Source organism: Copadichromis virginalis, linkage group LG6 (genome assembly GCF_057382275.1).
Source record: "Copadichromis virginalis isolate Kocher_CV1m ecotype Utaka linkage group LG6, C_Virginalis_male_GT1.1, whole genome shotgun sequence".
In the NCBI taxonomy this organism is placed as follows: domain Eukaryota; kingdom Metazoa; phylum Chordata; class Actinopteri; order Cichliformes; family Cichlidae; genus Copadichromis; species Copadichromis virginalis.
In genome coordinates, this window is record NC_140623.1 from 460,866 (window position 1) to 473,008 (window position 12,143).

The 12,143-nt window shown below is 44.0% G+C and overlaps 1 pseudogene; it reads left to right on the plus strand.

Moving 5' to 3' along the window:
* The first annotated feature begins 10,515 nt into the window (after positions 1-10,515).
* LOC146706852 (E3 SUMO-protein ligase ZBED1-like) lies at positions 10,516-11,604 on the plus strand (annotated as a pseudogene).
* Positions 11,605-12,143: the final 539 nt, after the last annotated feature.

Below are 12,143 nucleotides of genomic sequence, written 5' to 3' on the forward strand. Positions count from 1 at the left end.
TGACACATGTGGGAAGACACTCTGTACGCAGACAGCCAGTTGTCTTTGACTTAATCAACACATACACAGATTCTTATAGCATCAGGGTTTGAATTTACTGACGCCCCTTCATACGTCACAAACAGGATATATACATACGTCAGATCAAAACCACAAAGACCTTTTAACACAGTTTTTAAGAACATCGTCTTCCATCTCCCTAACAGGTGCATCCTGTCCCTGCCGGATGCTCGCTTTGTCATCCTGACACCTCAGCAGCAGTTTGGCGACAAACTGCTTTTGCAAGCCAAGCAAAACATAATTAAACTTTCCCCCATAAATGATTCTCTCTAACTGAGTGTGTGTGTCTGTGTGCTTAACCACAATTGCACCCTGTTTCACCTCACGACTAGCTCCTGACCTCTCACCAGACAGAGAGACAGAAACCACTCTCGTATATGTAATAATCGAACTGAAACTATGGATATATCATCTACTTAAAATAAATGTTTTAATCAAGAACCTCTACTAAAAAGCTTAATACAAGAATATAAAAGTATAACAGAATCTTTTAAATAACCTAGCAATTAAAATAGCCTCGTCTAGCCTGCTCCTCAGAATAACTTTCGGTTTCAGTCCTGCAAACTCTCTGCAACTTCCTGTTTCCTGTCAGCCTGTCACTTAATCTTTCTGAAAGACACACACTGTTTAAACCTCTGAATACAATATCAACTCCAGATTATATTTTTAATGCAATGGTAATGATAATAATTATTTAGCAATAGCAGTAAAATAATTTCCCTGCTCCACATCTCCCTTGTCTTCATGTTCATTTATCTCCTGTGTCTGATTTCCGTGTTTCCTTTCTGTCTCCCCAGTTGGCTATGTCCCTATGTCTGTCTCGTCCCCAGTCCCAGTGTCAACCCCACGTCTTAGTGTGTGTGCATGTTTCCTGTTTTATTTTGATAGTCCCATGTCCTGTGTTTATTGTATTCAGTTTTGCTTCCTCCCTGTCATGTCTCTTTGTATTTAGTCCACCGCCTTCCTCTGCCTGTTGTTGTGTTGTCTCACATTGCTGTGTATTCCCCTGCTGTCCTTGTGTCCCTCTCTTCTCTTATTCTCCCCAGTTCCTGATCCTGGTTTCGAGTTTTCAGTTCTCAGTTTCCAATCACTGTTAGGTTTTGTTTACATGTATAGCTTAGGATTTTGGCTGTTCCCTGACTCAGGCTAAGGAGGCACTGAGAGCTGGCCCAGGTCATTGGTCCTCCTCTTCTACGGCGCTGCAGCTTAATTCCTCCATTACTACGTCACCACAGCAGCAGGAGTCTTCTACATCACCACAGCTGCAGCAGCGGAAGAAATTTTCCATGTCTCTCCTCCTCCAGGTCCCAAGTTTTTTTTTTAAAGACAAAGCTGTCCTGATCTGAGTGTTTAGATTCTAAAACTGTTTATTCTGACGCAGTTTCCTCCATTTTAAAAAAAAAAAAAAAGTTTTCATCATGCTCCTTCCAAGCCTGGAAGTATTACTACAGAGACTGGTAACTCCAGCTCAAAGAATTTAGAAGACTGTTTTCTTCACACTCCTCCCAAGCCTGGAAACTTTATAGCCCCTTTTGTGTTAGTACCTTCGCGCATTGACAGTTTACCGCAGTTTTCCATTAGGTCATAGTACCTGGTACCTGGTACCTGGTACTTTTTCAGATCCAAACGATCCGAGCAGGTACTAAAATGTGATGTCGTCACACTGCATGACACTGATTGGCTGGTCAGTAGTGTCACTCAATGAGTCATGAGAGCTTCTCATTCACGAAAGTCAAAACCGTCATCTTTGAAACCCAGCAACGAGGGAAATAGCTCCCAAAAAAAAAGAAATGCGGTGATCCTTGAGTCTGACGAAAAGCCACAGACCAAGCAGTAGGTATATTCTTGCCTAAATGTCCACCTTTAGTCTTCGTATCGCACATTATTGACGTCGTGGGACGTGCAGATGCATTGCTATGTTGACAAGCATGCACACAAGGTAGTACTAGGTTGTAATGGGAAACCAGTCATTCCAAGCCAAGTTGTGGTGATAAGGGGGTGAGTCGATCTGAGTAGCTGCTAATGGATAAGGGCCTTGAGATTGTTTATTCCAAGGCTTTGTTACCCAGTTCCGGATAATAACAGTTTTTCTGGAACTGTTGTGCAGCTAAACTGGGCCAATTACAAATTGAAACTTTACCCAGGCGGAATTCAGCAGTGTAGGGACTAACGCGTTATTAAGTAATGCGTTACAGTAACTACGTTATTATTGTGATAATGAGCACGGTAACTAGTTATTATGTCAAAATCAGGAACACGTTATCGTTACTGGGATTTAGATAGGCTCGTTATTCATTACTTCTTGTGGTGGCTATCGCGGCGCATCCACAGATTCATTAGCAAGTGGTGGAGGCCAGCAGGTGGATGAGGGAAAGGTGAGGCAGGAGGAGCAGAGACCCGAGGAGTCCGAGTGTCAGGTGAACTGAACTTCAGGTAAGAAGGTATGACCTGCAGTCTGTCTGGGTCAGATATAAACTACGTTTAAGTGGAGTTTATTTTCGTTATGCTGACTTTTTCGTACTGGGTACTAGCTAGCATCACAAGTTTCTATACAGCTGGGTGGGTGCTATGATGTTACTGATGTTGAACTTTATTTTGTTCATAAGGTTAGTTAGTAGAGTTTCCAACCGTCCCGTAAAAACGGAATCGTCTCGTATTCAGAGAAAATATTATGCGTTTCGTATTGAGGTGAAAAGGAACGTACACTCAACAAAAATATAAACGCAACACCTTTGTTACTGCTCCCATTCCCCATGGGATGGACGTAGAGACCTAAAATTCAGTCCAGATACACAATATAACCATCCCTCCCAAACAGTGGTCACAAATCAGTCCAAATGTGTGGTAGTGGGCACATCTGCCATATTGAGATAATCCATCCCACCTCACAGGTGTGCCACATCAGGATGCTGATCTGACATCATGAGTAGTGCACAGGTGTACCTCAGACTGCCCACAACAAAAGGCCACCCTGGAATGTGCAGTTGTAGTAAGTGTAGTTGTAGTGCAGTTGTACCCTCGGGCAGACTCACTACTACCTACCCCCAACAACAGCATCCAGCACACATTAACACAAGGCTCCAGCCTGTCTCTCTCAACCACCCAGGTTAGGAGGGAAATGAGGAGGATTAAAACCAAGTTGGCATCAGGTCCTGCGCAGACCAACTGTGTTGGGTGATGTAGAACATCTCTAACCTGACCCTGAGGCTGGGGAGAGTCCCACAGTTCAGGAAAATCTTGACATTCAGTGAAAAAATAAACAATTATATTAAACAAAATTGATTCCAAACAGAAACAAAGACATTTCAGGTTTTAATCTTGCTGCACATTGTGGCTGGGTTTAACAGCAGGATGCAGGAGAACAATGAAGAGACAAAATCTGAATCAACATTTGCGATGTAGTCATGGTAGTCATGGTACATAAGAACTGCAGGCACAATGCAGTTCTTCTCCAGGACTTTATCACGAGGAAGAGCTGCAGTCAAGGAACACGGATGCATAAGCTGCAGCAGTACCTGTGGAAGAAGCAGCAGTCTGCATCTGCTTCCACAAACGCTCCAACTAAGCCCCTGGGTAAGTTGTTTTAATAATATTTTAATAACATTGTTGATGTGAAATAAGTTCAGTATATATTTATCTAATTGTTGCCTGCATCACAGGGATGGATGAGGATAAAGACCTGGAGGACGCAATGCTGAGCATCTCACCTCCAAAACTAGACATGCAGAGCTGTAAGTACTGCGTTATTACTAAATGTCAGACATGATAATGGCTAAGTCTGTTTAAATCTCATATGCCTCTGTCCTCTGGCTCTGCATAACTAGTCACTGTGCCAGCAGCAGCAGAAGGGTCCACACCCAGAGGATCTTCAGCAGCAAACACGGGTTTTCAAATGAAAGGTTTCAGAACTGGAGTACAATTGTTTTCCATGAATTGCTCTCCAAAGCTGAGCCTGAACTTGAACTTTTATATATCGTCTTGTTCTTGTTTTTGTGTGTTCTGGCCACGTTCTGGCGATGTTCCTCTAATAGTATAGTTGTATGCTGGCATTATACTAACTGTCCTAAGGACTATGAATTGATACCTACCATCATGAATTGATACCAACCACAAAGGGTGAGTATGTGTTCTTGTTCTCTATGAATGTGTTAAAAACAAATTAAGTAGCAGTAGTTACAAACACCCGAATGCATTTTGTTCACTGACTTATACCGCTCCTCCTGCTTCGATGTGAAGAGGTTAAAATGATTTGGTTTGTCATTTCTCTTGCATATGAATAAATTACATTTGTTTTGCAATGAGAAACAGGAGACCAAGATGGCGCCGCGTATGGATGCCCTGGTGCTTCAGTGCGTTACTTTTGTTTTGTTTTTGTGCATTTCTTCTGTGTCTGGGCACTCCTCTGGATACTCTTACACCAGAGAAGTGCTTCTTAACTACAGGACTACAACACCTGTGGATTTATTTCCGATATTTGTCGCATCTGCGGCAGATTTACTGCAGACTCTGATCAGGAAAGTGAGACGCCGAAAGAGAGGGAAGCGAGCCGGCGCACTCGTGCGTCTGAGGAGACGCGGACTGCGAACTGCTCTTCCTGGGATCTTCCTTTCCAATGTACGCTCACTCGGGAATAAGATAGACGAACTGTCCCTGATGAGAAGCATGAACAGAGACTTTGCCTCCTCCTGTGTCTTATGTTTTACGGAGTCGTGGCTCAGCGAGAACATCCCGGACTGCGCGCTTGAGCTGGAGGGTTTTCATCTGCTGCGCGTGGACCGGCAGGCCTCTCTCTCTGGTAAGACCAACGGTGGAGGCGTCTGCTTCTACATCAATAGTGGCTGGTGCACAGATGTGACAGTGATTGCTCAGCACTGCTCTTCCTCTCTGGAATATCTTTCTCCGCGGGAGTTGCTTCATTCATCCTGGCCGCTCTTTACATCCTGCCAGACGCGGATGCGCAGGCAGCTCAGTGCGCACTCGCAGAGCAGATACTCCACATGGAGCGGACATTCCCGGACTCTCTCATCATTGCTCTTGGGGACTTTAACAAAGCCAATCTGAGCCATGAGCTTCCGAAATATAAGCAGTATATTAAATGCCTGACCAGAGAGGAGAGGACATTAGACCACTGTTACAGCATGATCAGCGGGGCCTACCGCGCGGTGCCCCGCGCTTCACTTGGACTTTCTGACCACGTCATGATCCACCTAATCCCCGCGTACAGACAGAGGCTGAAGCTCTCCAAACCTGTCGTGAGGACTAAAAAACTGTGGAGCAACGAGGCTGTGGAGGAGCTTCGCACGTGTTTGGAGTCCACAGACTGGGACACAATGAAGGCTGCTTCTAACAGCTTGGACGAGTTTACGGACACTGTCACCTCCTATATCCACTTCTGTGAGGACAGCATTGTGCCATCACGCACCACGGTGAGTTATAACAATGACAAACCCTGGTTTACTCCTAAACTCAAAAAGCTGTGGCTGGAAAAGAGAAAGGCGTTCAGAAGCGGAGACAGGGACTGCTACAGAGAGGCCAAGTACAGGTTCACTAAAGAAGTGGACATTGCTAAACATCAGCACTCTGAGAAGATGCAGCAGCAGATCTCAGAGAATGACTCGGCCTCTGTGTGGAAAGGTTTTAGGAATATCACGAACTACAAGCCTAAAACCCCCCACTCCACTGATGACCTGCTCTTGGCCAACACCCTCAACGACTTTTACTGCCGTTTTGACGAGCCATCAGGCAGCCTTCACACCTCCAATGGCCCCAACAATAGAGACACTTTGGACACTAATTCCCCCACCTCTCCCCGCTCCATAGAGCCATCACCACCTTCAAACTGTTCACCTACAACACCCCCCTCCTCACCCCACACAAAAGAGAATTTCACACCACCTCCTCCAACCACAACTCTTCATATTCATGAAGCAGATGTGAGGAAGCAGTTTAAGAATCTGAATGCTCGGAAAGCTCCCGGCCCAGACGGTGTGTCTCCTGCCACCCTCAGACACTGTGCAAACGAGCTGGCCCCAGTGTTTTCTGGCATTTTCAACTCCTCACTGCAGGCATGTCATGTGCCTGCCTGCTTCAAGTCCTCTACCATAATCCCTGTCCCCAAGAAACCAAGGATCACTGGACTAAATGACTACAGACCCGTGGCTCTGACATCTGTGGTCATGAAGTCATTTGAGCGCCTAGTTCTCTCCCATCTCAAGACCCTCACGCCCCCCCTCCTGGACCCCCTGCAGTTTGCATATAGAGCCAACAGGTCTGTAGACGACGCCATCAACATGGCCCTACACTCCATCCTGCAGCATCTGGACTCCCCAGGAACTTACGCCAGGATCCTGTTTGTGGACTTCAGCTCTGCCTTCAACACCATCCTTCCAGACCATCTCCGAGGCAAGCTTTCCCAGATGAATGTGCCTGATCCCACCTGCCGGTGGATCACTGACTTCCTGACGGACAGGAAGCAGCATGTGAGGCTGGGAAAGAATGTCTCGGACTCTCGGTCCATCAGCACCGGCTCCCCTCAGGGCTGTGTTCTTTCTCCTCTGCTCTTCTCCCTGTACACCAACTGCTGCACCTCCACCCACCAGTCTGTCAAGCTAATTAAGTTTGCAGATGACACCACCCTTATTGGGCTCATCTCGGACGGGGATGAGTCTGCCTACAGGAGGGAGGTTGAACGTCTGGTGTCTTGGTGCAGCCACAACAACCTGGTGCTGAATTCCCAGAAAACAGTGGAGATTATTGTGGAATTCAGGAAGCACACAGCTCCACTCCCCCCCATCATCCTGACTGACACCCCCATCACCTCTGTGGACTCATTCCGCTTCCTGGGTACCACCATCACCCAGGACCTGAAGTGGGAGCCCACCATCACCTCCGTCATAAAGAAAGCCCAGCAGAGGATGTACTTCCTGAGGCAGCTGAAGAAATTCAACCTGCCAACACGGACGATGATGCAGTTCTACACCGCAATCATTGAGTCCATCCTCACCTCCTCCATCACTGTGTGGTACGCTGGAGCCACTATCAGGGACAAACAGAGACTGCAGCGTGTTGTGCGCTCTGCTGAGAAGGTGATTGGCTGCAGACTCCCATCTCTGCAGGACCTGTACACCTCCAGGACATTGCGGCGTGCAGCTTGGATCTCAGCTGACCCTTCTCACCCTGGACACAGTCTGTTTGACCTGCTCCCCTCAGGCAGGAGGCTCCGGTCCATTCGCACCAGAACCTCTCGCCATAAGAACAGCTTCTTCCCCTCTGCTGTTGGACTCATGTCATAACCATATGACTGTTCCCACCACTAACACATGATCCTACGCTGTGTTCACTGCATCATTCCATGTTTAGCACTGATCACCACCTGCACTCATGTATATATCTTTCTACGTAGCACTCTTAATTCTTATTCTCATGTATATATCTCATGTATATCTCATGCATATATCTTTCTACGTAGCACTTTAAATTCTTATTCTTACTTTTATTTTTTTCATGTCTATTTAAGCGCAATTTATGACACTATGTTTGCACTGAAGCACCGCAGCAATTTCCTAATGTTGTAAACCTGCTCAACATTTGGCAATAAAACCCTCTCTGATTCTGATTCTGATTCTGAGAAGTAAGAGAATGGGTGTGTGAGTTCCTACTAACAGCAACACTCACATACAGTGTAAATTATGAAGTTGCTCCACCCGAACAATGGGCGGGTTAAGAGGCAGGCAGATTTTCATCGCTGCGCTGAAAAGAATTAGTGCAATTCAGAGCGTGCCCATTCCCCCACCTTTGCAGAAAGCAGAAAGACAGGGAGCCAAGGTCAGGAGCCAGTCTCGCTAAGAATTAGAAAAACATGTGAAGATGTAGCTTTTATGACTAGGTGGGGGTCGTCAGAAGCTATAAAAGACTGTGAGATCTGTCGCCATGTTGAGACGTGCTGCATACCCTCTGCAAAACACCTCTCCCGTCCGGACGTTTTAATGCTCTTAAGTGTTGAATTGTATGGAAATAAATGATTGTTGATTGAGCATTTATACACCGAGTACTGTCCTTCCTTCAGCCCAAAGATTAAAAGAAAAGAAGAAGCATTTTTGCTACCAAAAACTATTATGAACAACATTTGATGCTTTAACAGTGTGGTAAGTTTAACTCAATCCAAAAAGATTTCTTTCTTTCTAACCTGTATCATATTTTAGTTTAATACTCCACGCTTTGTAGCTACCAAGAGCAAGCAACACTTCATGATGAGTTCATTTACTGACATGGATGAAATGAAAATTATGTTATACAGTCTTTTCTGATAATTTTGATACAAAGACAAGGTAACCACACACTGGAGACAAATAATTACTTAATAATAAGTACATTAAGCTGTAGAAATAAGTACTTAAGTACAAAATGTACTACATTTGTATGTTTGTGTCTATTTAAGTAGCCTCAAATAACTGTGAACGAACTGTATCCCTGAGATGAAAATATAAATCAAGGGCCTGGGACATGGGACAAGCTTGATTCCTCCATTATTATTGTGCACAAATCAAACACTTGCACATCACATGAGACTGAAATAACAAAAGTGCAGCTATTTTTACACAAGGTCAAATCTTCTGTTAGTGGAATGAGACAGTCTTCTGCACCCTAAAGGTGAGGGGCCATGTGCATGACATCAGGTATCCCGCAGGGCACGTTGTTATTCTTTGAGGGCCTTATACGGTGAGCATTCCAAACACTCCGGATGTCATTCAATACCTCCTGATGAAGAAACAAGAATTAGGTCAGAGCTGTAATACAATGCATTTTTAAAATGTCATTATGGTCTAAAATAAGTGTGGTGCATCCTTAAATAAATTGAAAAGCAGCAATGTTTGAATGCAGTTTAATGAAAACCAAAGGAAGAGGGAGTGATGGCAAAAAAAGAAAAGAAAGAACAACACCAGGCAAACCAGTGAGTTGTGGGATCTGGGCTTTTCTACAAAATTAACGAAATAACCTAAAGAAAATTTACCCAAAGGAACTGTCAATAGAAAATTGTACTTAGTAGTCAGTAGGGCTGCTCAATTAATCGAATTTTAATCACGATTACGATCTGGGCTTTCAACGATCATTAAAAATGACTGGGCCTATTATTAGCCCCTCCCTCATGCTTTACTCTCGCGAGGTGGCAAATCGAACACACGTCACATCAATTAAGAGTACCTGAGGAAAGCTAACCAGACGTTATTTGGAGAGGAGAGGATAATGGCTGCTAAAGAAAGAATGCCGTTGGTTGAAAAGCGAGGTAAAACTACTTCAGTGGTGTGGAAACATTATGAGTCCGACGTGGATCAAGTCGATATAGTGTGTAAACTTTGCTACGATGTTGTAGCTGCACCACAGGGCAACACTACAAATTTATTCAATCATTTGAAGACCGCTCACAAAGTGACATACGATCAAACAATGAAGGAGCATAGAGAAAAACCCTCAACAACACATGCTTCATCCTCACAGACCTCCATTCACGCTACCATGTACAACGCGACTAAATATCCCACCAGCTCCCAGAGACACAAGGAGATAACAAACGCGGTAACGTTTTTCCTCGCCAAAGACCAATGCTCAATTAACACAGTGGACACCCCCGGCTTTAAGAAACTAATCAACACTTTGGACAAACGGTATAACTTGCCATCTCGTCACTATTTTAGTCGAGTGGCGATTCCCGCTTTATATGATGAGTGTCATGATGGTGTCACAAAGGAAGTGGCTACAGCCCAATATTTTGCCACCACAACGGACTTGTGGTCAAGCCGCACCATGGAGCCGTATTTGAGCCTCACGGTACATTTCATTGACATGGATTTCAACATGAAAACAAAATGTCTCCAGACAGCATTTTTCCCAGAAGACCACACAGGGCAGAACATAGCTGCAGGTCTGAAACAAGCACTGGCTACGTGGGATCTGGAGGAGAGTAAACTCGTCTGTATAACCACAGACAACGCTGCAAATATCATACTGGCTGCACAACTGAATGGCTGGATGAGGCTCCAGTGCTTTGGGCACAGATTACATTTGGCCATAGGTGAGTAGGCCTAATTCCTACTGAATATGATGCATAATGTGATTTTCTTTCAATAAGTATACAACATAATGCTTCGAATGAATATAATAAATAAAAAACAATTTAAATTCAGAGATACTTTTATTCATTCTCACAGTCATACACATTTTCTATGAATTATACAAACACATAAATAAGCTACCATCACTTTGTCTTATTCATTCACACTCAAGGAAATGACAATCATCATCCTGATAATGCTTGTTTATATTTTTTATGTTTTTATAGAAAGAGCCATGAAAGATCACAGGATTGAGCGTGCAGTGGGGGTCTGCAAAAAAGTGTTCAGCACCTTTTCATTCAGTTGGAAAAAAAAGAGAGAGCTGAAAAGGGCACAGATAGACCTCAAACTGCCAGACCACTCCTTAAAGACTGAATGTCCAACCAGATGGGGATCTAGGCAGGCCATGGTTTCCAGAGTCCTTGAGCAGCAGAAGGCCATTGCCCATGTCCTCTCCCAAGACAAAGGAACCAGGCACCTCATCCCCTCATGGCAGGACATTGATGTCCTTGAGGCCATCAACAAGACCTTGGGACCTCTGGTTGAATTCACTGATGCACTTTCTGGAGAGAAATATGTGAGTGTGTCTTTAATAAAACCAACACTCCACCTATTTAACAACTCAATCTTGGCTGAGCAAGATGATGACACAGACCTCTCAAAATGCATCAAGAGGAGAATACTGGAGTACCTAAAGGAAAAGTATGGTGACTCACCAACACAAGAGTTGCTTGACATGGCCACTGTCCTGGACCCAAGGTTCAAACTGAGATATGTAAGCGAGGTCAGCCAAGAGACAATAAAAGCCAGACTGACAATGGAAATGAAGTCCATCATGGTATTTATAAAGATACTAAACATCTATCTATCTATCCATCTATCTATCATTATTTATAGTAATTATTTAAGGATTGTATTTTAGAATGCCAAACCCGAGACAGATAAAACCGGTTCCTCATTCTGTGTTGCTGTCATTTTATGTTTGTCCCATTAAAGGAGGCTGCAGTGATGGGGACACCTGTTGGCAACACGGAGGTTGCTGATGATGGTGCATCAAACCAAAAGAAGAGGAAAAAGGGCCTAAGCAGCTTCTTTAAGGCCCCTCACAGCACAGCTCCAGGTGCAGAACATGCTCTTCAACTGGACCAGGCCATAGCTTTTGAGCTTTTTGAGCCTACCTCCAGGCAGGGACCCTGGACACAGAGGAAGACCCACTGGGGTGGTGGAAGCTATCACAGAACCTCTTCCCACGACTCTCCATCCTGGCAAAGAAATATCTTTGCATCCCAGCCACAAGTGCCTCATCAGAAAGGGTCTTTAGCACTGGTGAAAATGTTGTCAACTGCCTGTGTGCATCCCTGAAGCCTGATCATGTCAATAGGCTGGTGTTTTTGGCTAAAAACCTTTGAAAGGTTGCAGGAACCATGTTTTGTTGAGCCATTTTGAGATTGTATGGGACTCAGGCCTACTAGTTTTTATTTATTTCTTATAAAAGGTACTACTTTCAGTGTTTAATTTTATTTTTGTTCAGGCAGCAACTTTAGTTGACATACCTCAATGTCAGTTTGATGCAATTGTGCATTGTGTGGCTACACAGCTTGCCTTGATGTTTGGTTATTTGTATGCATAAATATTATGCAGTAGTTTGAAGTTCACTAAACATTAATGTTTACATTTTTTTATTTATTTTTTATATTGCAAACATTTGCACGGTTATCAGAATTTGCACATTATTTTATGAAAATCTTTAAAGCAATTATTCAATGCATTGTTATTGTTAAATAAATATCGTGAAATAATCGTGATCTCAATTTCATTGAAAATAATCGTGATTATCATTTTAGCCATTATCGAGCAGCCCTAGTAGTCATTATAATCTTTTGAATAATATAAGTTTGCATATGATAGAATACTGCGTGATCATCTCTTTATAACTCAGACTGTTTTTAATTCACTGTGACCCGTTATCACGCA